This window comes from Oryx dammah, unplaced genomic scaffold, assembly GCF_014754425.2.
Source record: "Oryx dammah isolate SB20612 unplaced genomic scaffold, SCBI_Odam_1.1 HiC_scaffold_1, whole genome shotgun sequence".
NCBI classification, from domain to species: domain Eukaryota; kingdom Metazoa; phylum Chordata; class Mammalia; order Artiodactyla; family Bovidae; genus Oryx; species Oryx dammah.
In genome coordinates, this window is record NW_024070185.1 from 35,486,746 (window position 1) to 35,513,466 (window position 26,721).

At 38.7% G+C, this 26,721-nt stretch overlaps 1 protein-coding gene and 1 long non-coding RNA gene across 2 annotated transcripts in view; both read left to right on the forward strand.

Moving 5' to 3' along the window:
* The window catches only part of LOC120863868 (receptor-type tyrosine-protein phosphatase delta-like), a 561,974-nt gene that overhangs the window by 120,734 nt on the left and 414,519 nt on the right, over positions 1-26,721 (forward strand). The window lies entirely within an intron of this gene.
* LOC120863876 lies at positions 689-26,078 on the forward strand. The gene is made up of 3 exons (XR_005721098.1): positions 689-699; positions 5,061-5,069; positions 24,803-26,078. It is a non-coding gene; the product is annotated as an uncharacterized LOC120863876 (long non-coding RNA).

Genomic DNA, 26,721 nt, shown 5'->3' on the forward strand with positions numbered 1-26,721 from the left:
AAAGGCCTGAGTAAGTGATTATTAGTTACATTAAGATATTTACCATGTTATATATGTATGTGATACCAATTTTCAACCTCAAGATGTAATCTGGAAAATAATCCTTACTCTCTCACTCTTCCCTTTGCACTACAAGGAGGGGCAGGCTTCTTCTTGGCCAAATTAATTTTTTTAGTGTTTGTGTCTTCTCAACCTTACTTTAGGATATTTTCCCTTTAATACATTCTTTTGCCATTGTTGAACAGCATATGTAATCTGAGTATTCCTGGGGAAATGAAGAATCAGCCATGGTTTTTCTTTTTTTTTTTAGGTACATTGTAAAAGAAGAAAGAACATCCCTTAGTAATCTAGTGGAGGATATTCAGGGTGCATGTAAACACATATAGAGCCTGAGATATAATTTTAGCCACTAAGAATTTTTAAAGAACAATGGATAAAATAGGATTTAGACTGTAAGCCATTAAATTGTGCCATTAGCATCACTTAAAACACCGAAAAAATAAAGATAGAAGTTACAATGAAGAAAAAATGGATTCTTCACCATCGTATAAAGATGGTATTTCTCAGGCCTGTATTACCTGAGCCACTGATTTGTTTCTCTATGATTTCTTTAGAATATCTAGCTATATTTTTTTCCTCTTTCCTAACTGTATTTTTTATTTGTACAAGGCATTGGGAGTTATATTTCAAAATTTAATAGTAGCTTGTCAAAGCCATTCAGTTACTATGGAATATATATATATTTTTTAATATTATTCTCTTTTGAAGAAGGGATGATATGTTAGTTTGGGAGTGGAAAGCAGCCACTCTGGTGAACTCTGTTAACTCTGTGTGTTCAACTCCCTCCCTTTAGAAATGACTAATTCCAAAGAGCCGTGATGTTAGGCTTATGATCTGTTGTGTGGAACACCATGGCAAAGTGCTGGTGTGATGTGGCATTTAGTAGAAGAGCTCTCACGAGCCTTGGTTCAAACCCAGGTTGAAAAATTGTGATAATATCCCTTTAGCAGAAATTTGTAGTTTTTGCAGTGCCTATTTAAAGTGCCTGATCAATCTCCACTGTGATTTTTAAAGACTACACGTGTGCATGGATCCTATTTCTTTTTGTCCTAGGTGTGTAACACTTGAAATGTTGTCGCTTATTGCTTCTTGAATGCACATACACATGGTAGAGCTGTGGTCTCAGGGAAGAGTCAAGTGGGACTTCTCTTTCAGTATTAGGAGTAGCCCTTCTGCATGCCAGGCTGACCAGTTTTCTGTCATGGTTTGACTGAGATCAATTTGGTATTAATATGCGTGCAAATTCTAGATGAATTTAGAATATATTATATTAATATAATACTGGGGTAAATATCTTTCTGTTGGTTCAGTTTTCATAATAGTTTCTGATAATTTTATTTAGTATTAGTTTGCTATTTACCAGTCTTTTGTTTGTTTTTTAAACTAAATGCAGACCAAGAATCTGCTGTTAAATCTTCTTCTGTAAAACTGGTTTCACTACAGTGAAATCATTTACAGTCTAGACCTGAGTTTATGCTTCTTGGCCACTGTCATTGGACATGAGTGTTACTGGATCTTTATTATAAACACAACTGTCGACAGATGAATTCCTAAAATGGTTTAGGTCCTCTTTTTCCCACTGCTTTTTGCCACTTTGCTGTCTCAGATGGTGAACATACCCTCATTTTCCTTCTTGCTGTTAATGAACCTCCCTGTAGTCTCCAACAACTTGCAGCACTTCTGTCCTATATGAAAACAACCAGGTCTCTTTTATCCCCCCTCTGGTAGTATATCTCTCTGTGCGGTGTAACTGCATTATTTCTTTGACATGAGAGAATAGGTTGACATTGGTATTGTAAGATGACCATTTTTTCCTTGCTTGTTTTCTGTGGTGCTCAGTAAAGTAAGCTCTGAAACCAGAGTCTGGTTTTAAATTCTGGCTGTCCTTTTGTAACCTGGAGCATGATGCCTCGTACTCTTTGCCTCAATTTCCTATCTTAAAAATGTGGATGATGAGTGATGATGGTGATGGCATAGAATAGTGCCTTCTCGGGTTTACTGAGGATGTAAAACACACATCAGCAGATAACACACAGTAGATATTTAATAAGTGTTACCTATTACTATTCAAAAACATTCAGCTAACATTTTTCATTGAGCACTTGTGTTTAGGTACTGTGCTAAAATTATTTAAATTTGATCTACAGATTATCAAAATTTGGATGATTGATAAACCAGATAAACGAGATTTTCCTGCAGTGTGTTAAAGTCCCCAGCTTGCCTCTCTGTTAAAAAAAAAATCCTATACATAGCTGACTCATAAACTCTGTTCCAGGAGTTAATCTGAAGATCAAGAGGGAAAAATTTGAAGCATATCTGCTTTTTCAAGCTTAAGATATTACCAGTTTAAAATTAATTTGGCTTGGGTCTATTGGATAATGGAAAGTGTTTCCATCTTCCTGTTTTGTTCCTTCCTGTAATGAATTTTCTTGAGCTGCTCAGAAGGAGGAGCTGGAGATATTTATTCTAACCAAATACAGGAATATATGGGCCCCTGGTCCGGAAAGTTCAAGATGGAAGTAAACACAGTAATGAAGAGAGTAAGTGGCTTTTGATATGGCCAGAAATTATTCTTCAGGAAGAAAACTAAAAAATAGGAAAATGATGAGTTTGAAGGGCAGGGCAAATGATTCTTTTGTATTTTGCAGAAATTACTTCTGCAAAGAAGCCTAACTCAAGTAGTTAGATCACCAAAATGAAGTTAGGAATGGAAAGACTGTCTATTTTCTGTCATCAAAATGTGTTCCTTCCAGTAGACAGAGCTATTTCACTGAGAGGATTCATAGCTCATCAGAAATGTCCTTTAGTTTTTATTTTGGATTATGAGTGTTTACATATGTATGATATATGTATATATGCTTGCATGTATTTATGTATTTAGATCACAAACCATTTAACCATCTATTAAAATGTATTAATTTCTAGGGATGATGAAAATGTTCTAAAATTAGATTGGGGTGCTGATACTAATTGGATATACAGGTACAAAATACCATTGAAGTAGGACATTTTGAATGGGTGATCTGTATGTCTGTGAATCATATTCCAGTAAAGCTATTTGAAAAATAAAAGGTAAACTGCTGCTTAGCACAGCTCTCTGGTTAGATTCCCTTTGGTGTATGTCACCTGAATAAAAACTGTACTGGTTCCTTGGGCCAGTTAGAATAGACATGCTCATTGACGAAAGCAGGAAGAAAGCCAGTTCATTTTCCATGCTTATCAATGCCTTCCTTGTTTTCCTTTTCTCTGAATTTGCAGAGATGTGACAAAATACAAAAAACCTTACTGCTCCCTCCTTCCTCCCCTCACAGTAAAGTAGCTAGCTAAATTAGCACCATCCAGCTGTCTGCAGCAAGAAAAGTATTCCAACTATTTCACTTATCCTTTGCAGACTTTTCTGTAGCTTTCTCAATTAATTGCTCCCAGCAGAGCTGTACCTATCTAGTAAGGTTAAGAATATGTCACACAATCAACAAATGTGTATACTTCAAAGCATTTTATTGTGTATAGAGGGACTTGCTTTATTTTTAGTCCAAGATACGACATATTTGTTATCTCTGATCTCTACTTGTGATGAGGCCCTTAAGCTTGACAGATGGAACAACATCTGAAATATTTGTGAATTGCTTCTTGTTACTGCTCATAGCCTGATGATATTGACTATACCGTTTTATGATTCCTTAATTTCTTTCCCAGGACATTCTTAGTTTCTTTAATTTTCCTCACGTAGTTACTATTTACCTGATAAGTTTGATCTGTTTGGGAGCCTCCACTCTTCTGCCTTTGTTGTCCTGCTTCAGTAAATTCAGAGAATTCCCAACCAGTGTCCATCTTGAAATAAAGAATTAAAAGTACTGGTGCTTGGGTGGAAATTGATTCTCTTACCTATAATTTTGCTTTTTCTCATTTCCTTAGCTTGCTTTAGATTTATTTATTCATTTGTGATGCAGTGTGTGTGTGTGTGTGTGTGTGTGTGAGAGAGAGAGAGAGAGAGAGAGAGAGAGAGCTCTAGTGAGTGAGCATGTACTCCATGGAAAGCTTTGTGTATAATGGTGGGGATACAAAGATTTAAAGAAGTGTGGTTCCACATCAACTTGTAATCTTTCTTTAGATTTCAAAGCTCACTTTTCAAAACTCTCTCAAGCAGCACTCCCAGGCTTTATCTCCAGGCAGGAAGTCATAAGAATATAGACTTGGAAGCCGAATGTGCTTAGTTGCTCAGTCATGTCCAGCTCTTTGCGACCCTATGGACTATACAGTCCATGGAATTCTCTAGGCCAGAATACTGGAGTAGGTAGGCTTTCCCTTTTCCAGGGGATCTTCCTAATTCAGGGATTGAATTCAGGTCTCCTGCATTGCAGGCAGATTCTTTACAAGTTGAGCCCCAAGTGAAGCCCTGTGTTCAAATCTTGCCTCTGCTGTATAAATGTTCTGACCATGTACAAGTTACAAGTCTATAGGCCATTTTCATATCTGTAAAATGAAGATGAAAAATGGCATACATTCGATGTGGATATCTTAAGGATTAAATAGAGAACTGCTTATAAAGTATTTTGAAGAATAGGATTAAATAGTCACTAAATGTTAGTTGCTGTTGTGCTTTTTTCTCATTGATTTGCATCATTTCCAAATTAGAATCATATATATGTAGATCTAAACATTTAGATCAATATTTAGAACATTGATGATCCCATTAACTTCATAATTTGAGCAGTATCTTTTGAAATTGTAAATATATATTATTATATATACAGTTTTGCCACCAAAATGCATTGACTGATTGGTACATTCATGTATTTAATACTCCCTTTAATAATTATTTATTGGACATATTTCCTGTGTCAAGTATTGAGGTAACTACTGGCTAAACAAGGATGAGGTAAAGAAATAGGATCCTTAACCAACAGAGGGATGATTAACCTCAAAATTTTTATATGTTCAGTGATAAATATTATGAGGGAAGAAAATAAGGAGGCTAGTGTCTCAGCTATTCAGAAGAGTAATAAAAAGTTTCTGAAGCAGTGATTTATTTTTTTTGCTTATTGTGAAATAATTTTAGACTTGAAAGAAATTAAATTGTAAAGTATTTTCCATGTAGACTTAACACATATTTCCCCAATAATGATGTGTTACATAATTGCAGTACATTATCAAAATCAGAAAGTCAGTATTAACACAAGACTATTAACTACAGGTTTTACTAGTTTTCACATCATTTTTTTAAAAAGGTATAGTTCTGTTAAGGAAGATCAAATGCATAGCTCTGAGGGAATGATTTTTGAGTTAGCACTTGATGGATGAATAGAAGTTAACTACACCTGAAGAGCTGTTAAAGTTCAAGGAACTTTTATACGGCAAGACAGGCACAACCTACTGCATTCTGGGGGCTTGAAAGAATGGGTGTAACTGGATCCCAGGTGGTGAGGAGGAGGAAGTAATCAAGTAAGAATATACAAGTAAGCAGGGCTATCTGATGCAGGCTTTAGAACTTGTTCAGGATCTTGGGTTTTACTCCAAGGACAGCTGGAAGAGTAACAGAAAGAGAGGTGAACAAACAGCAGTGTGATGGTAGCAGGGATGGAAGAGTCTTTGGAGCCAGGCCAGCAAAAATGTCCTTGAGATCTTTGAAGAGTCTTGTTGAAAGTTAAAAGATGGGAAGCAGGAGAGAAGAGTGACAGCAGTTAGGAAGACCAGATGGCCTTGAAACTGGAAAGAAAAGTTAGTTGATTTTACTGAGATATGTTCTTCTAAAGCTTGAACCAACAACAGATTATCATAATTCTGAATGAAAGTAGAAGCTAATGAGGGACATGTAATTCTTTATTTTTAGCATGTCCTTTTTCTCCTAAATACATCATTGCTCATAATTTCTCTTTTTGGTTGTTTAGACAATTTTATTTAAACTTACCTTTATATTAATGTATTCGTAAAAAAAAAAAAGTACCTTGGAATCCAGAATTAGTGTAAAACTGTGAATGAACTTTAAAACCTCACTAGAAAAGGTATTTCAATTTAGTGTTTGTTCTCTAACGAAGTTTTTAAATTCACTTTACAATGTGATGGATTTTGTATAGTCACAACATAGTGTTCTGACGGTTCTTTTATACTACATTTATTAAATGTGACATTAAAATACACTAAGTACTTATATTTTCTTATTTAAAAAGTAGTGCATAGTACGTTACTTTTGGGCTATAAGTGCGGGAAGTAAAAGGAGCTGATTAAATACATTCCAGTAGTTTATTTTCTCTCTTAGTTTTTCCTTTGTTTGTTATTTTTGCTGAATTGCTTCCCTGTGGCTCAGCTGGTACAGAATCCACCTGCAATGCAGGAGACCTGGGTTCGATCCCTGGGTTGGGAAGATCCCCTGGAAAAGGGAACAGCTACCCATTCCAGTATTCTGGCCTGGAGAATTCCATGGATTGTATAGTCCATGGGGTCGTAGAGTTGAACATGACTGAGTGACTTTCATTTCACTTCACTTCATAAAGGAGTGAGAGAAAAATAAATTGTGGTTGTTTGTTTACCACAAAAAATTGCAGACCTTAAGTTCTGCATACCACTGACCAGATCATTAGAACTATCTGTATTATTCATGCAGCATGGGACTTTTTATTTTTCCTAAAGACAGATATTTTTGGTAATGACAAACATGTTTTAAAAAGAACCTGTTTTTTTTCTCAGTACACCTTTAAAGATTTTTAAATTGTTTTATATCTGGTCAACTTAAGATTTTTGTGAACCTCATTTTAATTGGTAACAAAAGTTTACAACATGATTTTCAAAAATGTTGCTGCTGCTGCTGCTAAGTCACTTCAGTCGTGTTCGACTCTGTGCGACCCCATAGACGACAGCCCACCAGGCTCCCCTGTCCCTGGGATTCTCCAGGCAAGAACACTGGAGTGGGTTGCCATTTCCTTCTCCAATACATAAAAGTGAAAAGTGAAAGTGAAGTTGCTCAGTCGTGTCTGACTCTTAGCGATCTCATGGACTGCAGCCTACTAGGCTTCTCCGTCCTTGGGATTTTCCAGGCAAGAGTACTGGAGTGGGGTGCCATTGCCTTCTCCAAATGTTACTGCAACCACCTATTAATAAAAATATTAGCTATTAAAAAAAAAGACTAAGGGAAGGCGTTCATCGCTTTCAGCTGTAGTGATTTTAGGTTGTTACAAAGAGCACCTCTTTAATGTCTATGTGTATCCTTTAAAAGTAAATTTAAATCACAATGTTTAGTTTAAAATTAATGTTTAATTCAGTAAATGCCTACTATGTGTCCCAAACAAGCCATAGCCTGGTTCTTGTTATCACAGAATTTACACTCTCGCTGGGCAGGGAGGAGAGAAGCATACAGCACAAGGTTATGAACAAGAGATAAATGAACGGTGTGACTTTGATAGTTATAAATGCAGCAGAGATAATGAAACAGGGTGATGTGCTGTGAAAGTATGGGGGGTATTAGAGGAGGGGACAGGGCATTGCTTCATCTTCTATCAAGGAAGGTGTTGCTTAGAAACAACACTTAAGCTGAGTGATGGGGAGCCACCAGCTGTGAAAAAGTAGAGTTCAGGGCATCCAGGCAAATAGAACAGTGATTCAGAAAAGCCTGAAGGAAAGAAGCCTCCTATGTTCAAAAGACAAAATAAGGCCCAAGGGTCTGAAACACAGTGGGTGGGAAGGCAGGACAGCAGGGTGGGGCTAGACCATGTGGCCCTATAGGCCTTAAAAGGTGTTGGATTGCTCCAGTATGTGGGAAACACATGTGTTCTTGGGATATCTATCTATGAAACCTTAGTTGGGAACACTGTCCTCTACTGGGACAAAGTAAATGTTTCTTTCTCAAATAGTTCATTGAAGGGTTGGTGCAATCTCTGATTAGGTTCTAAATTCATTTTCTAATAAGCTCCTTGAATGAAATTTCCTTTGTGCCATCCAAGTAGACTTTGGACACTGAAACCTTTGGTTAACAAGAGCAAAAATAATCTGCTTTTAGCTCTGGCATAATTTGTTTTTATTTTGAAGCAGGTGATATTTCTGCATTGGAAATATGCAGTGAAGTCTACACTCCCATCAGTATCCAGAGCTGGAGAGGACTAAGGAGGTACATATGAAAACAGAGCTTTTTTTAATTGGAAAGTGATGGCCGGCATACCTTTGCAGGGAAGAAGGGAGATTCTATAGGCCTTTCATCTATATGGTTCCACTTAGTTAAGAACCCTGGTGTTCATTTGGTAAAGAATATGCCTACAGTGCAGGATACCTGGGTTCAATCCCTAAGTTGGGAAGATCTCCTGGAGAAGCAAATGGCAACCCACTCCAGTATTCTTGCCTGGAAAATCTATGGACAGAGAAGTCTGGTGGGCTACAGCCCTTGGGCTCACAAGAGTTGGACACGTCTTAGCAACCACACCACCACCACACGGCAATAGGATTCCTAAGTGACTCCTGTAGGGAAAGTATGTCCTCTATATAGATGAAATAATTTTAATTCAATTTTTCATGGTAAATTTCTTTTATCTGAAGGAAATCTATTGCTTATGTGATTTAACATATTGGACTTAGTTTTAAGCCCAGGGGAGTTATAGGATAATAAATAAATTAAGGATTATTAAACTATAACTTAAATATGTTTTCTCTAAAATAGTACACGGGGTTAGCAACCAGATATGGTTTTAATTCTGGTTCCTCTGCTTACCTTGAACACTTTTCTCAATTCTTCTGACCGTTTGGGGATGCTCATGCTTGTAAGCAACTCTTACAAGTTGCTGTGAGATTCAAATGAAATCCTTTATGCGAAGTGCTATGAATACCTGATGCATGGCAGGTAAAGATTCATCTTTATCCCATTGTAGAAACCAACTTGCCTGATGTATGTATAAATCAATTATCTTGCATTTTCTCCTAGCTGAGATGATTTTCAGCTCAAGGAATGAAGCAATAGCTTGAACAGCAACAAATAAAGCATAATAAGAAAAGCATCCATGTCATGGATTTGTTTTATAGCTTATATGCTGAACTCAGTTAAATCTCTCCTTGCTATATTTGTGCCATCAGTGTAGCCCAGAGTTTGTCAAGCTTAACACTGTTGACGTTTTGGGCTGGGTAATTCTTTGTGTTGGGTGGGGTTTGCTCTGAGTGTTGTAGAATGTGTAGCAACATCCCTGGCTTATTCCCAGTAACATTCTAGCCCCGAGTTGTGACAACCAGAAGTCTTCAGATATGGCTAAATGTTCCCTGAGGGGCAAAGAGACCCTCGGTTAAGAAGACTAATAATGTGTAAGTGCTGGTGCAGGATGGGCTTCCTTGGTGGCTAAGACTGTAAGGAATCCGCCTGCAATACAGGAGACTCACGTTCAACATCTGGATTGGGAAGATGGCAACCCACTCCAGTATTCTTGCCTAGAGAATCCCATGGACAGAGGAGCCTAGGGGGCTACAGTCCATGGGGTCGCAGGGAGTTGGGCACGACTGAACGACTAGTACTTTTCACTTTTCTGGTGCAGAATGCTGGTGCAGAGAATAGAAGAGGCAGATTCTGCCCTTCTAACAGAAGGGGGAAATTTTGTCAGAAATATGTTAGGCATTTTGTGAGGTCTTGAAATCAGCTATGCAAACTGATAAAGCTAACTGTGATTTCTGTTTAATATCTGTAAACCAGGAACTGATTGCCTAATTTCTTTATGTCTCAATTTGTTATGTAGAGTATTACATGATAATTGTAGGGTTGCTGTGAAGATTAATATTAACCAATATAAGGTGCTTAGAACTATACCTTACACATAGTAAGCACTAAATAAATATTAGCCATTGTTATCACATCAATAAGTTTCTTTATAGTATATTAATTTTGTTAATTTATTATTTTGATTTTACTTTGTTTTAGTAATAAAATCCACTTTATCTCATAGCAGTGATCATGGAAATACCATCCCCTTCTATAATTTTTAAACATTTTATATCTTACCTTATTCCTAAATACTCTAGGAGTAGGGAGGATACCTTTTATCATCCGCAGTTCAGTTCAGTCGCACAGTCGTGTCCTACTCTTTGCGACCCCATGGACTGCAGCACACCAGGCCTCCCTGTCCATCACCAACTCCTGGAGCTTGCTCAAACTCATGTCCATTGAGTCGGTGATGCCATCCAACCACCTCGTCCTCTATCATCCCCTTCTCCTCCCGCCTTCAGTCTTGCCTAGGATCAGGGTCTTTTCCATGAGTCAGTTCTTTGCATCAGGTGGCCAGAGTACTGGAGCTTCACCTTCAGCATCAGTCATTTCTCAGATAAAAGAAACCAAGGGTCAGAACAGATGACTTGCCTGGAGCAAAAAGGTGAGAAGGTGATGGAGAAAGCCCTAGAATTCAGCTCTCTTGATGCTTTGTCTGTGGAAGAGGCAGAGTGATTAAAAAGAGCAGGCACAAGAACAAAATGCTTAGTGACCAGAAACCTGGACAAGGGGACAGAGGGGTGTCACCACCAAGGGAGATTTCAGAGGCCCGTCTCCACTGCAGTGGTGCTGGGACTTCATTCATAGCAGAGCGAGGATTCAGAATCACGGAGGAAAGGTTACACCATACCCATAGTTTATGCACTGTGTAAGAACTAGAGAACCATTGAATGACTTTTAGGAAGGCTTCTGTCCTGTTTGAATTTAAAAAAAAATACTATCAATTTGGAAATGTTTGCATCCGTGCAACTAGTATTTTATTATAAAATGATTTTCACTTATCATTAGGCTTCCGTGTTGCTCTCATCTGCCAATTTGAATTGAAATTGTCAGCAGTAAGTTCTGACTTTAAGCATGACTTTAACCACCGTAAGCATGGTGTGATCATCTTCTTAGTCATTTTCTGGTAGATTGGAAATCATGGACAAACTATTCTATAGCTCCTCTCAAGGTGGAGTCAGGTTCTCCTCCCCTTGAATTGGGCTCGTTTTCTTGAGGTGCTTTGACTAATACAGTGCGGCAGCAAAGATGCTGTCCTTGTCCTGGGCTTAAGCCTTTTAAGTCTGGGAGCTTCCATGTCTACTCTGTGGTGCCTGGAGTCATTGTAGAAAGATGCCCAGCTGTTTTGCTGGAGGGACCCCGTGGAAAGAAAGAACTGCCCAAAAGGCCTGCACATATTGTGGCCTTCCAGGTATTCTAGCTGGAGCCCAGCCTCCTGGTGTCATGAGAGTGATCTCAAATGAGTTGAGTAGAACTGCCCAACTGAAGCCTGAGGCAGAATCCTGGGCAGAGAAATCTTTGTCTTAAGCAAGTTTTGAGGTGGTTTGAAACACAGCAATAGGTAACTGGAATGCTAGTGATTGTTGTCAACAAAATGAAACACCTACTAGGTTTAGGAACTAGCTTGGACCTGTCATTTATTCTGTTTTCTCTTCCGGCTCCGTACCACAGATGACATTCTAAATAACAGGTGTTTAACGGTAGTCCTTTCTTGAGGAGATGAACATGTTGATATACACTAGTTAAAGCCTGGTCTAGTGGTAAACTTCTGAAACCTTTTCACATTTTTGCATGCCTTTTGACTAGAGGTCGATGAATGGTTTTTGTGAAGGACCATATATATAGTAAACATTTTTCTTTTTTTATTTTGTGAGCCAAGCAGTCTCTGTGACAACTATTAAACTCTGTGTTAGAACAAGAAGACAACCACAGACAATTCATAAATATGTGGGAGACGTGGTGTTACAGTAAAACTCTATTTAGGTACCCATGCAGTGAGCCAGCTTTGGACTGAGGGTCATAGTCATGACCTCCGCTTGTGCCCTTGCACACAAGGTCTCCTCTAAAAATAGTAGGACTAGAGAATATTTATTAGCAGAAAACTTTGTTTTAACCTGGTGGGATTAGTCAGGGGAAAGCGATGTGTTTGATTAGCCTCTTTTAGCACTTTACTTTGTTAGTAACGTTTATTGGGAGCAGATTAATTAGAATAAATGAGTTCAAGGAGCACGTCTCTTGATAAACAGAGATGTTTAATAGCACTTAACCTTTAGAATTTATGCAGAACAAGCTTTGCATGTTGTTGTGGTTTATGTCTTTGGGGGGTGCTTCAGGTACTCAGCTGTTTAGTGCCACTTCAGATTGTAAACTCCTGACAAATGAATAATTTATCAGCTGTGGGATAGTTTTCATTGCACTGTGAGCCTGACATTTGGAGCTATGAACATCTTAGGATAAAAAGTGTTGGGAAGTGTTATGTTTGATGGGAATGTTGTAACACGGTCTGTAAAGAAACAGGTTTGTAATCATGGGTATTGAAGCCTGATACTGGTTTCATAAAGGCAAGCAAAAGCAGAAATATCATGGTGAATTTGATCACTTCATGGATGCTTCTAGTACTGATGGCCTCTGTACCGTCTCAGCACTCATAAATCAAAAGCAAAATAAAACTCTTCACAAGAAAGCACCATTGATCCAGCAGCAATGCTCGGAAATAACACTTTGATCCACACTGTCATCAAATGGAAAGGCCTTCATAGGGCATGGAGAGAGGGCAGTTTGCAGTTGATAGCAATTGGAATCCCTGACTTACTTGGGAAAATTTAAATTACCAGCTATTGCCAGTTTGTCCTGACAGCTAGTAGAAGGCACAAGTCTCTGAAAATGTAGGAAGGGCCTAACCATATTCTCATAAGGATTGGAGCTTGTTTAGAGTTGCATGAAGAAAGAGTACTAATTAGATTAGACAGAAATCTTGGCTGAATAAGAAGGACGATGAGTAATGGTTAAGTCTGTTCAACTATGGAGTAAAGTCTCAAGGGAAAGAATGAGATTCCCCACCGCATGAATCATTTGAACTAAGTGGCAGAAACCACCGTGGAAAACTACTGTTTCTGAAATAATCAAGACTACATCAGCAAAAGGATATAAAAAGATCATTTAGCAATTGCAAATCACATAATTCTTTTTGCATTTTAATTGTACTGATTTGGAATGAGAGATAGAAACAGGAAGGGTATTATGATAATTATAATAAAACAATTGCTTGTATTCTGGGATCTGTTCCCTCTAGAGAGTTTGCAGTTTAACAAATGGATCTGACACCACTATTGGGCAGGGGATAAATTGGCTCTCTGTCCTTTGGTGTATTTACTCAGGTCACTGAAAGTGAAAGTTGCTCAGTCCTGTCCAACTCTGCGACCCCATGGACTATACAGTCCATGGGATTCTCCAGGCCAGAATACTGGAGTCGGTAGCCTTTCCCTTCTCCAGGAGATCTTCCCAACCCAGAGATCTAACCCAGATCTCCCACATTGCAGGTGGATTCTTTACTAGCTGAGCCACAAGGGAAGCCCAAGAATGCTGGATTGGGTAGGCTATCCCTTCTCCTGCGGATCTTCCCGACCCAGGAATTGAACCTGGGTCTCCTGCATTGCAGGAGGATTCTTTACCAGCTGAGCTATGAGGGAAGCCCACTCAGGCCACTAGTCTCCTCTTTGTGGCCTGAGAGAAGCTTTCATGCATTACTCACAGTCACCAACCTGTTTAGCTCAAAAAGTGCTTTCTTTTTTTCCAGCTTTGCTAGTATTCTTTGCCTCTCCCTTTCTGACCGAACAGCTTTGGCACTGCGGATCTTACCTACTCTTTCAGATCCATCTTTTCTGCTGACTTTGGCCACTCTTACTTAGGCCCACTATGTCCCAGGTAACTTATAGATAACAGGAAGACTGAGCTAAGTCACTGCTCTCAGAATAGTGGGGGAGACATAAAGAGATAATTACAACATAGGGGGCTGTGTGCAGTAGTAGACCCGTGCATATGGTGTTGCCAGTAGCAGGCTGTTGGAATTTGTAGCGAATGTGAACAGAGATGGTAGAGACAGAAACATACTGGAGGGTGTTAAAGCAAAGCTAAAGAGCTTGGAGCTTGCCTGGTAGATCAGTGGTTCTCAACCTGATGATACTTTATAATCACTGGGGATAAAATATAGCTGTCTAGGGCCCACACTGAACATTTAAATCAAAATATATGAATTTAAGGACCAAGCATAGGTATTTTTTTTTAATGTTCCCCAATTGATTCTTAATCCCAGCTTAGCATTACCAGCTAATAAGGGAAGCAGTGAATTGTTTTAAACTAGAAAGTGATGTGGACTAAATTGCATTTTTGGTAGGTCACTGACAGCTGTGTAGAGGATGAACTTCAGGGTGAGTTGCTGTAAAGCCGAGTAGGATAAGAGTCAAGATGGTCTGAACTGTGACTGTGGCTATAAGATAAAGAGGGGCCAGATACAAAATTTATTTAAGAGGATTAAAAACTTGCAGGATTTTGTGATGGATTGAACTTGGTAAGTACAGAATGAGTCATAGAGGAAACAGCTAGAGAGGAGAAGTAGCCAAAAAGTATGTACTTCTTTGTGTATTTCTCTTCCACCCTATCCCTCCTCTGCCAGTGCATCTAGTGCACTGTATTATGATATTTAAGTTTCTCCTAACAGTTACGATAGTTGCCATACTTTTTTATTCAGCCTTTATAGACAAACTAAATCTAAAATTGTCTAAAATTTCCATTCTCTATGCACAGGGAAAGTATATTTGCTCATTTCAGATCCTGCTTCTTTTCCTCTTCCCAAAACTGAGCCTTGAATGCAGCCAATGGTAGCAAATTCAGTTCCCATAGTGACCAGTCTAGTAAAATTCATATGGAAGCAGCAGTTTAGCTCTTTGGAAAGGCTCTGCTGGATTTCATGAGGGAAGCAGCCACCCAGCGTCTTCGTGCCATTTGAGAATGCATGTCCAGGGTCTTCTGATTTTCCTAGAGAAAGTTGAAGTCCAGATTTATAGGTGAAGTAGCCCTACTTTTCACACATTTAAATTAAAAATCATTAAGTACCAGTAACATAGAGGCCAAAGGAAATGGGGATGGATCTAGTCCGGAGTCAGAGGTTTTCGATCTCTGTGTTGAGTCTCCATAGACTTTTCTAAAATAGAAATGAGAATTTCTAAATCCCAAGAGTTTCCAGCCCTTTCAGTGGTTAACAATAGCAGAAAATGGTTAAAAAGCAAAAACTTCCAGAAGGTGGTTAAAATAGCAAAACATCAGCAGCAAACATTTGGGCTGATTCTGTTTGTGGAAAGTGAATTAGAGAATGGATTCCATTACCAGGTATCTCACACTGAAATATAAAGCAGAAGGGCAAATTTAAAGTCCTTTAACTGCAATTATATAGATACTGCTGGTGAATGTGAATTGAGGACAATGAATTATTCATTTCAATCCCCTGCTCCCCAGTTTTGTACATTCTAAGGAGGCCAGGTTTAAGGACCTCAGGTGGTCCCTCATCACTGGGGGCTGGAGAGAGAGGCCTCTGCGCCCTCCTCCAGATTTCATCCATCCCCTGGAGTCAAGCCAGCCCGGTTGCTGGAGCTTTGTTCCCTCAGGGGCTGCTCTGGCTACCCAGTGTGCTGCTTCTGAATGTTTAAGGCTAAAGAGCAGTTGAGCAGTTGTTCAGCCAGTGAATTAGCATTTCAAAGGCCTATGCTCAGAGGACACTGCCCAAGTGAGCAGCTGGGTGGAGGCAGATGAGTTTACTCATACAGTCCTGTCTGGGTAATACGATATTTCTGTGAAAATGACTGTCTCTTTGTAGGAAGACTAGGGATGTGGTAAAATTGATTGCTTTATCAATTTTGATGGAATTCTTTCTAGAATGTACCTTGCCCTTCTTCATATTAAACAGATCCAATGAAGTGTGATTGTTGCTTGATCATTTGAGTGACACTCACTAGGAATATTGATTTTTCTATTTCCTTCTGTTATATTGAAATGCCCTGAAGAATTATGGTGGCATATAGTTGGCCAGACTGCTGCATTTTTGTAGGTCCATATATGTTTTACAGTTTCATTCTGAAGAAATATGGTATAGTGGAAAGGCATTAGCTTCTAAATAAAAAATATATGGCTTTAGAGCCTGCCTTTTGCTGTTTACTAGGTGGGTGGTCCTGGGGAAGTATATTAATCTCTCTGAGCATAGTTTTTTATTCAGTTAACATATATTCTACCCCTGCTACCTGCCAGCAGGTTGCAAGTTGCTGGGAATGTGGTAGTAAATAAGATGAACCCATGCCCTACTGTAGCTTCTGATCTAATCTGAGGTTTTTCTTCTGTAAAACAAGGATAAGAACCGTATCCTACACTTGTTTCATGGGGCTTAACTGTGATAATGTGGGTGAGGTACCTGGTAATGATTAGGGGCTCATAATTGGTAGATATAGCTGCAGGATTTGCTTCTCTCTCTTGTGCTTATTTGTCAGTACCATCCAATTCATTACCTTAAATTTACACAAAGCTATTTTCTTCCAGAAATCTTTTTTTTTTCTTTTTTTTAACTCTCACATTGGAATTCACAGATGTTGTTCAGGTCTCGAAGTCTGAGCTTCCTCCCTTTCTCCTTTCTGAATGTTTTGCATGCATGGTCCTTAAGCAGTTCATTCATTCCAGCGAGATTCCTGTGCTAGGTTTCTGGGATACACTGTTTAGTGACCAAAACAACAGAATTTTGCATCATGAAGAGCACCTTCTAGGGGGCTCAAAATTGTGCAGAGGCCAGAGTAGAAGAATCAAGACTCTGTGTGTGTGTGTGTGTGTGTGTGTGTGTGTGTGTGTGTAGGAGGGGGAATTCAGATACTGTTATAATTGAGTGGTCAGGTCAAGGTAAACTCGATTGAGAAGGGGCCAGTTAAATAGTTTTGAAAGAGGGTGGCAAATTAATCATGGAAGGGGTTAGTATTCTAGGCTGGGAGCCAGTTCAGTTCAAAGAGACTAGGGCAGGAGCTTGCTTGGCATGTTCTAGGAAATGCAAGGGGAATAAATGAACAAGGGCTTCTAAGAGGCATCTGGTACAGAGAGTGTGTAAGGAGGAGAATCAACCTAGTTGGGAATTCAGGTTCCCTGGACACATTAGTGAGTTAAGATCCCACTGAGTTGTTGAGAGCCTGCAAGCAGGAAAAAAGAGCTTCTGCCAAGGCCCTGAGGCCAAGGGAGTATGACTAGTGTCTGGAAAGGACAGAAAAATGGGGACTGCAGCAAAGGAAAATGATAAGTTATTAAAGGAAGAAGGTGGAGATGATTATATTTAGGTCTCATGAGGATTACTCTGGTTACAGTATGGAAAATCTGTGATTGCTCCTGATGACAGTAATAACTCGGACACAAAAATCCTCTCCTAAAGTTATGGATTTCTATTCATACAGAGCAAGATCTTGGGAAAAAAATGGATTATGTAGACCATCTCTTTAGGTTTGTGGCCCACTTTTTCCCTGACCACTCATATTTCCTTAGCTGTAGGCATAGGGCCAAGCACTCATTATTATGGCCAGTGTAAATTTCCCAGGATACTGTTAGTTGTAGCATTCTGATAGATTGTCTGATGCAAAGTTTGCACTGGAGTTACCGTGGATCTCACAGGGAAGGCTTCAGCAATTCTCACCATAGTCCTGTAGGCTGAGGCAGTGAATAAAGGTTTTTAGGTGGGCAAGATGGGGACTCAGTTCAGAAACAAACCAGACACCAGAGTTTAAATTCAGTTGTTTGTATGAGCCTGGAATTCTAGCACTGGACTAGTAGTAATGCAGGAGGAGTTGTGAGGATTTTTTCCCTCAAACCTTTAACTTTTTAAATTCTCTCAAATCCTATTTTCTAACTGAACAAAAATACTTTCATAGGTGTCTAAGAATGGGTTTATTTATTCTGACGTTTCTGACATACTTAGGAATCACTATTGTTTCTGTATATTCAGATTTTGCTAACATAAAAATCTAATACAGTGGAATAAAGTGCATTTTAGCTAGAGGTTCAGCTATCTGGTTAAATAAGTTGATTGCTGCTGGGACTGCATTTTCAGCTCACTTTGCCCTGGTCTCTGTCACTGTCTGTGGTTCTGGATCTATGAAGCAGTCTCTGTACCTTTCACACTTTCAGGGAGCCTTTCATCCCCATGCTGCCTAGCACCCTTCTAAAATAAAAGATAAAAAGACAAACAGTGGTTAAAATGATACCTGTAAAGATTTTTGCAAAAAAACTTTCAGATTTTAAGAATACCTTATGTTGTTTGTTATTAAATATAGCTATACAATCAATAAAGAATAAATCAAAATTTTGCTATAGAAATGACAAAAATACAAATCTTTTATTAATAATGACTTTTTTATTGATAACACAGAATGCCATTATTATAGGCTATGTTTAGCCTTCTAGTATCCAGTCAAAACACTGTTTTTCCCCAATTACTTAGGACAGCTTTTTCCTTCTCTCCAGTCTAGTTATGTGATACATTTGTGAGGCAGTTTAGATTGATTTGTCATAGTCTACATTCCATCTTCCCCCTGACTTCCTGGTTGATTTTTAAAAAATGTATGTCCAGTAAATCCATTCTTTGTGGTATATAGTTCCATGAGTTTTGACAGATGCATAGGTTGCATATAGACTGCTCCAATTACATAGCAGTTGCTTTACCCCAGAAATTCCTTCACAGCACCTTGCTATGTAGCCTTTGGGGTTCAGCATTTTTTCATTTAGCAAAATGCTCTTAAGGTTCATTCATATTTGTTGCATTAATCAATAGATTATTGCTTCAATGGTATTGCATTGTATATATACACAGTTTGTTTATCCATTTACCAGTAGAAGGACATCTGGGTTGTTTCAAATATTTAGTGATTATGAATAAAGCTGCTATAAACATTTACGGACTGGTAAAAAGTAAATTTTAATCAGTCTCTGGTGCAGTGGTTCTGGGGACTTTCAAAAATAACAAAAAACACAGATGTCTGGGCCCCACTCCCAACCAATTGAATCAATTTCTTTGGATGGGGCTTGGGTTAATGGTTTTGCAAAAGCTCCCCAGGTGGTCCTCTTGTGCAGTCAGGGTTGAGAATTAATGCTTGGAAACACGTGCTGCTGCTGCTGCTGAGTTGCTTCAGTCGTGTCTGACTCTGCGTGACACCATAGACGGCAGCCCACCAGGCCAGGCCGTCCCTGAGATTCTCTAGGCAAGAACACTGGAGTGGGTTGCCATTTCCTTTTCCAGTGCATGAAAGTGAAAAGTGAAAATGAGGTCGCTCAGTTGGGTCCGACTCAGCGACCCTATGGACTGCAGTCTACCAGGCTCCTCTGTGATCATTGTATTTTTGGTAAATCAGCTCTCTAGGGGTTTCCTTATTATTTTTACTTGGCATGGTTTAGTAATTATATTTAGGTAGTATAAGATTATGTTTCAAATTAGTTGTTTCTCTTAAGGATTTAATTTCATTTCGAGGCGAGAGTTAGTGTATGCAGATTAAACCAAGACCTTTTTAAAGGTGCACTTATTGAGGTTTTAAGTATTCATAATAGAAATATATTATTAATATGCCAATTATATCCCTCAGAAATATTTTAATAATTATATGTTTGATTAAAAGGAGTGCTTGTTAGTGATATCGTGTGATTATATGTTTGAATAAACTAACACTAGAATGAAATGAGCTTCCTTAATCACCAAGTCAATTATTTTATATTGATGAAATATATTATTATCTTATATATATTGATAGTTCTTACAATGTTTTATCACAATATTTAACGACAAATATGTTGAGTTAAAGAGTAAAACAACATTAAAATCATTATGAATTGGGAAACAGATATTTCACATTAAAGACATTTCCACGTCAAGTATAAATTACATACGAACACATGGGGTTTTAAAACATTTCTCTGAACTAAAAATGCTTTTTTTAAGCTACTTGCTTTAATGATCAAAATGCTTACCAAGATGAATTTTCATTTCTGTCTTAACCCTAAGCCTAGTTTTATTCAGTTGATGGAGAATCTGAGAATAATTCTATGATCACCAAGTGTTAGGAGGTCTTTCACAAATAAGGTTGCAATAAATAGAGCCTTAAAAAAAAAAAAACTAATTGAGGAGCACCCCACCTAATAACTGGAAGGGTCCTCTAGAAATAAAGTCTTTTTAATAAAGTACTTCTCCATAGTGTTTAGTAGATTATGTTTGGGCTTCTCTGATAGCTCAGAGAATTGGTAAAGAATCCTCCTGCAATGCAGGAGACCCAGGTTCAATTTCTGGATCGGAAAGATCCGCTGGAGAAGGGATAGGCTACCCACTCCAGTATTCTTGGGCTTCCCTTGTGGCTCAGCTGGTAAAGAATCCACCTGCAATGTGGGAGTCCTGGGTTGGATATCTGGGTTGGGAAGATCCCCTGGAGAATGGAAAGGCTATTGACTCCAGTATCCTGGCCTGGAGAATTCCATGGACTGTATAGTCCATGGGGTTGCAAAGAGTCGGACATGACTGAGCAACTTTCACTTTCATTTACATGAATAAATGTTAACTCTGATTTTAAAACACATTTATGATAAGAAATGAGATATAATGTTGATATTCTCTTGATTTAGCTCTTAGATTCTAATTGCTATTTACATACTTGGCCAAGAATATTTGGGGGCACCAGGACTTTCAAAGATGTGCTTTCCTGCAAAGGGTGGTATGGAAACTAATTACCAGGGGCACATAATGCCCTCTATTGCCCCCTCCCCCTGAAAAAAACATACACACACACAAAGCAATGACTTTAGTACTGCATTAGAAAGAGCTAAAATGTATTTAGCAGATAGAATGTTCATGCACTGTGCTGCATAATTATCTCATTTAATCATTCCAACACATGTGCTTTAAAAACCTTTATTATCCTCAACTATAAATTAGGGTAAATCACAGATTAGAAAGGTTAAGTTACTTGTCCTTACTAAGTTGTTGTTTATATTAAGTGGTGAAGTTGTGAATCATACCTAGATAATCTGACTTCAGAGACCACAGGCTTCATTGCTACGCCACGCTCTGTTAGGCATCATTTGCCCCATCTTTACTGAATTTAAAGAAACCCTATTCTGTGCTCCCTTCATGCATCTTACTTATTTTATAATGCTAGACACATTCTGTTTTATTTGTGATTCTTGTATTTGTTTATATACACATACCCTCCTGTTGGTGTCTAGATGCTTTCTTTCTGTTCTGGGAGTATTTGCACATTGCCTGACACTCCGTAGGCTCTCAAGAACTGCTTGGCTGATTAAAGAACAGATGTAAAATTCATACAGAGCACCCATTATGTTGGGTTGGGATCCCCTCTTCATTTCAGAGGTACCCCAGGAGACTTTTGGAAACTCAGCCAGTTCTCTTGCTTGGTGCAGTGCTAGCTTAGGTGTAATATCTAAGTACCTTTTGTCCTTGGGTAAGTTTGAACTTCCTCTGTAAGCATAATGCATTAATAATTATAAAATGTGGTACAAGGAAACCTACTCTATAACTTGATTTTGTTCTGGAAGAGAAAATGCACAACCCCAGTACAGATAAACTTAGGGATGATGTGAGTGGGACCAGTTATGGTAATGTGATCTGCATGGCAAGTGTTTTTGCTGGGGAAGAGTTACTTAAAATGTTTCATTCTAGATAATAATAATTGATCACACTATAGTAGTGACCATGATTAAACATGATAGTATAAGGTCCTTTTTCTCTCTGAGGAACACCTGTTGAATTACAGTGGGAATGAGACCATAAAACCTTAAATTTGAAAGTAGAATTAGAAGGCGGAGAAGAATGTCTAGAACTTTGATTGCTCTTATTTCTATGGTTGTGTCCTCTCGTTTTTACTGTTTGCTTCTTGGCTGTGCTTTTTTCTTATGAAGTAAGGCTATACTAAGTAATTTAAGGAGTCGTATTTCCCAAGAACAGTGTAATCAAGGAACACTGCTATTTTCTCATAGATTTTGAAAGGCTTTATATTCTTACATGCTTACTTTGAAGTAACTCAAATCACAGAAACAGGGTAGCCAAACGGATGTACTTCTCTCTTTGGTCTATTGCTTGCTTTAGAGAGATGTAATTCATTTAAAACCTGCAATTCCGACACAATGTTAAATATACACTACCTATTCAGGTAACACCTTTTCACAACCTTCTGTTGCCAAGAATCAGTTGTAGGACCTTACATTTTTGCTTAAAATTGTGTAGGATTATACCCCCTTGATTTATTTTGTAATAGCTCCATGCATTTTACTGTAGCAACTAAGAAAGAGTGTTGTCCTTAAGGCCCTATCCTCAAAATAGAAAGTTTGGACAAAGCTAATTGATTGTAGGTTTGCTGTTGTTCATTATCTTAATTAGTCTAGGTAATTAAATCATTAATTGATTGAAGCTGATCCCTTGCTAACAGTAAAACTCAGTGCTTTTCTGTTTGATCCCATGAGAACTACCTCTTCAGTTCTTCACTCACCTCTTTTTTTGTGGTGTTGACAGACTCCGACGGTGGGCACAGGGGCACTAGAGGGTAACAGTAACCTGTGGACAGAGTTGCTGTGAGATGCGTTTCAGTGGAAGCAGACAGCAGTCCAAGCCTGGCTGAGGCTAATTAACACTGGACGGTAAACCACCGCGCAGAAGCAATCCATTATGCAGACAATCCTGGGGAGGCAGTTAACTTTTGTTGTTCGTTGTGCTTCGCTTGGGTTCCTTTCTGAAACTGTGGATTTCCATCAAAGGGCCCTGATAGCCCTTCCTGCCCGGCGTGTGCCCACGTGTCTTTAGTCTTGTGCCGCGGTGTTTCTGAGGTGAGCACTTTTTCTTCTTACTCAAGATTCATGAGCCTCTGGATAATCACTCTGTTTCCTAAATATATGAAGCTCTTTTAAAACTTCAAAGCTGCCTCAGGGCAGAGGGAAGGAGGGAGGGAGAGAAGATGCCGACTTCGAAGGCTTCCAGTGAATTGGCAAAACCATGAATACTTGTCTTCAGGTGCTGAAATATGAGCTGTTTTAACAGAGCTATTTCAAGTCTAAAAGTTGGCTTTTAAAATGAATCACTAATCCGATAATTACAATAACATTAGAATCAGACTAAACAAAGGAAAAGGTAAGGCAGTAAGAAGCTGTTGTACCTTGGAGTGCATTTCAAACCTCCTTGTTAGTCCTGTTCTATCTCATTTTAGAGAAACTTCTCTGGTAAGCTTGGTTTTATCAAAACTCCTTCAATACTGTGAGGGTTTCTTTTCTTCCTTCCTTCCTTTTTTTTTTTTTTTTTTTTGGTGTGGAAGTAATGAAATTCATAACTGGCTTCTTTTCTCTTTTCTTGGATAAACTGAGTCTGGCAGGTCTTTGGAAGAATTCAAGTTCTTGCTTTTTCTGATTGATATGATAGCAACAGTAAGGAAGCAGAAGAGGTTGAAAGAATGTCTGGCATATGGATATAATGCTCCCTGCATGCTCCTAATTAGTTAGCTGTTTTTTGTTTTTTTTTTTTAATCATTGTTGACATAGCTTTCAGACAACTCTGCTTGTGGAAAAATATAGCGAACAAATGAGTCCTTTATGTCACTTCCGAAATAAATTCTTAGAGAATTATAATGTTCTATCATGCATAGTTTACTCTGGCTACAGTTATATCCAATAAACATTAACATGTGACACATAATTATAAAACATTTTCTATCTAGACGTAAATATACTTCCTTTAAAACTGTTGCGTGAATCTGATAAATTATAATTCTATATTCTGTATATACTATGTGCTTAATTTCTTTCTAACCTGGAAAGCAGATATATCTTGTATATCTCTCTTTGTTGTTGCTTATTTTATGTAATGTTGAGACAAATGCTGATTCCAGAATGGAAAAATCACCTATTATAATCAGAAATAATTTAAAATTCAAAACTATTATTTGTTTATATTTTAACAGTTAAGAATTTGTTTCTTATAGGTATTCTGTTCATATTTGTTTTAAGATGAAAAGATACTTTTGTTTCAGAATAGTTTTAGAAAAGTGATTATACCTTTTGGGAGAACTGATGTATTGATATTTTACTTGCAGGAAGAACATGAACTTAACAGTTTTGGGGATACCTGAGAGGTCAGAGGCTAAACCTTTTTACAACTTAATTGAAAATCAGAAGGTGTTATGAGAGGCATTGGTATGAGTTCAGTTCGGTTCAGTTGCTCACTCATGTCCCACTCTTTGCAACCCCATGAACCACAGCATGCCAGGCTTCCCTCTCCATTACCAACTCCCGGAGTCTACCCAATTCCATGTCCATTGAGTCAATGATGCCATCCAACCATCTCATCCTCTGTCATCCCCTTCTCCTCCTGCCCTCAATCTTTCCCAGTATCTGGGTCTTTTCAAATGAGTCAGCTCTTTGCATCAGGTGGACAAAGTATTGGAGTTGCAGCTTCAACATCAGTCCTTCCAATGAACACCCAGGACTGATCTCCTTTAGGATGGACTGGTTGGATCTCCTTGCAGTCCAAGGGACTCTCAAGAGTCTTCTCCAACACCACAGTTCAAAAGCATTGATTCTTCGATGTTCAGCTTTCTTTATAGTCCAACTGTCACATCCATACATGACCACTGGAAAAACCATAGCCTTGACTAGATGGACCTTTGTTGGCAAAGTAATGTCTCTGCTTTTTAATATGCTATCTAGGTTGGTCATCATTTTCTTTCCATGGATTTTATTTACTTATGACTTGTGACTAATAGTGAGAAAGATTGCTCTTTGTTTATCAATGGGAATACAGTTGATCAGAGGATGGTGACTTCTACTCTGGTGGTGGCAGTGGAATTGGAGAGAAGTGGATAGATGCCAGAAATACTAAGAGATATGAAACGAAAGAGAAGTTAAGGATGATTCCCAGATCTCTCTTATGAACACCTAGTTGGGTGATGGTAGTATTTATTGAGATAGAAAGCACTAGCAGGAAGGAGGACTTGTTTGGGGTGAATGGAGAATCAAGAGCTTGGTTTGGGACATATTGGATTTGACCTGACCTTGAATAACCTAGTGGCAGAATTAAATAAGCAGCTAGATATATGAACTTCCGTATGAGAAAAGAGTTATGGGCTGAAGTTAATCTCTTGAAGTTATAAATGAGAATAGACAGTATCACCAAAGGAGAGAATAAACAAAGACTGAGAATTTAAGAAGCAACCCCTGGGAACTCTTTATTTATAGAGGATGAGTACAGCAGGTGAGGTCAAAGGGGGAAAGGAGAAAGATAACGATAGAAAAAGGAGAACATTCAGGGAGGGGTGTGTTTTAGAGACCAGAGGCATTGACGTTTGGAGGAAAGATGCTCTGAGAATCTACTGAAAGATCTGGAAAGTGTGTATTGAATTTGATGACTTCGGGAACATTGATGACATTAGGAAGAGTTGAACTGAAGGAAAACGAAGGAGTGGAGTGGATTATTTAAGGGAGAAGTAGAATACACATAGGATTCTGAATCTGAAAGTGTTCATTCATCCTCAGCTCATAAACTCAAAGCAGAATCCTTTTTATGCATATCATAAGTATGTATTCAACAAAAAAGAAATATTTAAGCATCTAGGCCTCTAGACTTTATTATTTTTCTTCCCTTTTCTGCTGATCTCGTTAAAGAAGAGTCAGTATATCACCATGCTGCATATTTGGTCTGGGGAGGAGGTCTAAAGAGTTTTTTCAAAATCACGATTGGTATCATCACCAAAATGTTTTTTATGGTCCGGTCTCTGACCAGCTCTTATGTGTTTTGTTTGATGACACACACTTATACTGCCACTCCAATTACGCTGCACTACTTAAAGTTCTCCAAATAATTGGAGATTACATTTATAAAGGTTAAAAATTTCTCCAATCACTATTGTTGAATCTGACTCAGGGCTGTTGAATCTGCCTGAAATGTTCTACCTTTTGCCTGCAAGTGCCCCTCTTTATGATGCCTTCCCATAAAGAACCTCTTCTGTTCCTATACTGTATAAATTTCTGTAATAAATTCTCCAAATGTCCTTTTCTTCCTCTCTTTCTCCTTTCCTTTCCTTCCCTCTTCCTCCCTTCCTTCCATCTTAGGCTGGAACATCGTGAAGTGAAGGAAATTATTTACGTATTCTCATGGCCTAATGTAGTAAGTAGGGCTTCCCGTTTGGCTCAGTAAAGAATCTACCTGCAGTGCAGGACACTTGGGTTCGATCCCTAGGTTGGGAAGATCCCCTGGAGGAGGGAACTGCTACCCACTCCAATATTCTGGCCTGGAGATTTCCATGGACAGAGGAGCCTGGCAGGCTACAGTCCATGGGGTCGCAAAGGGTCAGACATGACTGAGCGACTTTCACTTACTCACAGTGTAGTAAATAATCGCTGTTTGTTGAATGAATAGATGAACTTCAACTAGGCTAATCCAATTGAGAAACAAGATATAGCAATAGCAAAAAAAGTCCTCTGAAAAGCAGGAAAGTAAAAGGAAAGGAAAGGAAAGTCGCTCAGTCGTGTCCAACTCTTTGTGACCCCATGGACTGTAGCCTACCAGGCTTCTCAGTCCATGGGATTTTCCAGGCAAGAGTACTGGAGTGGGTTGCCATTTCTTTCTCCAGGGGATCTTCCCGACCCAGGGATCGAACCCGGGTCTCCCGCATTGTAGGCAGACGCTTTACCCACTGAGCCACCAGGGAAACAGAGATGGTACAAATAAATAAAGTACTTCATTAAAAGTTAAGGCCCTTAAGCCTCACTCAGAGCCTGTTTTCATTGACTTCACATACAACTCTAAAATGCTGATTTATTTGGCAGTCACACTGACCTGCATAAACTTAGACAAACTCCTGACCCACTGTCAGATCTCAGAAAAAGCA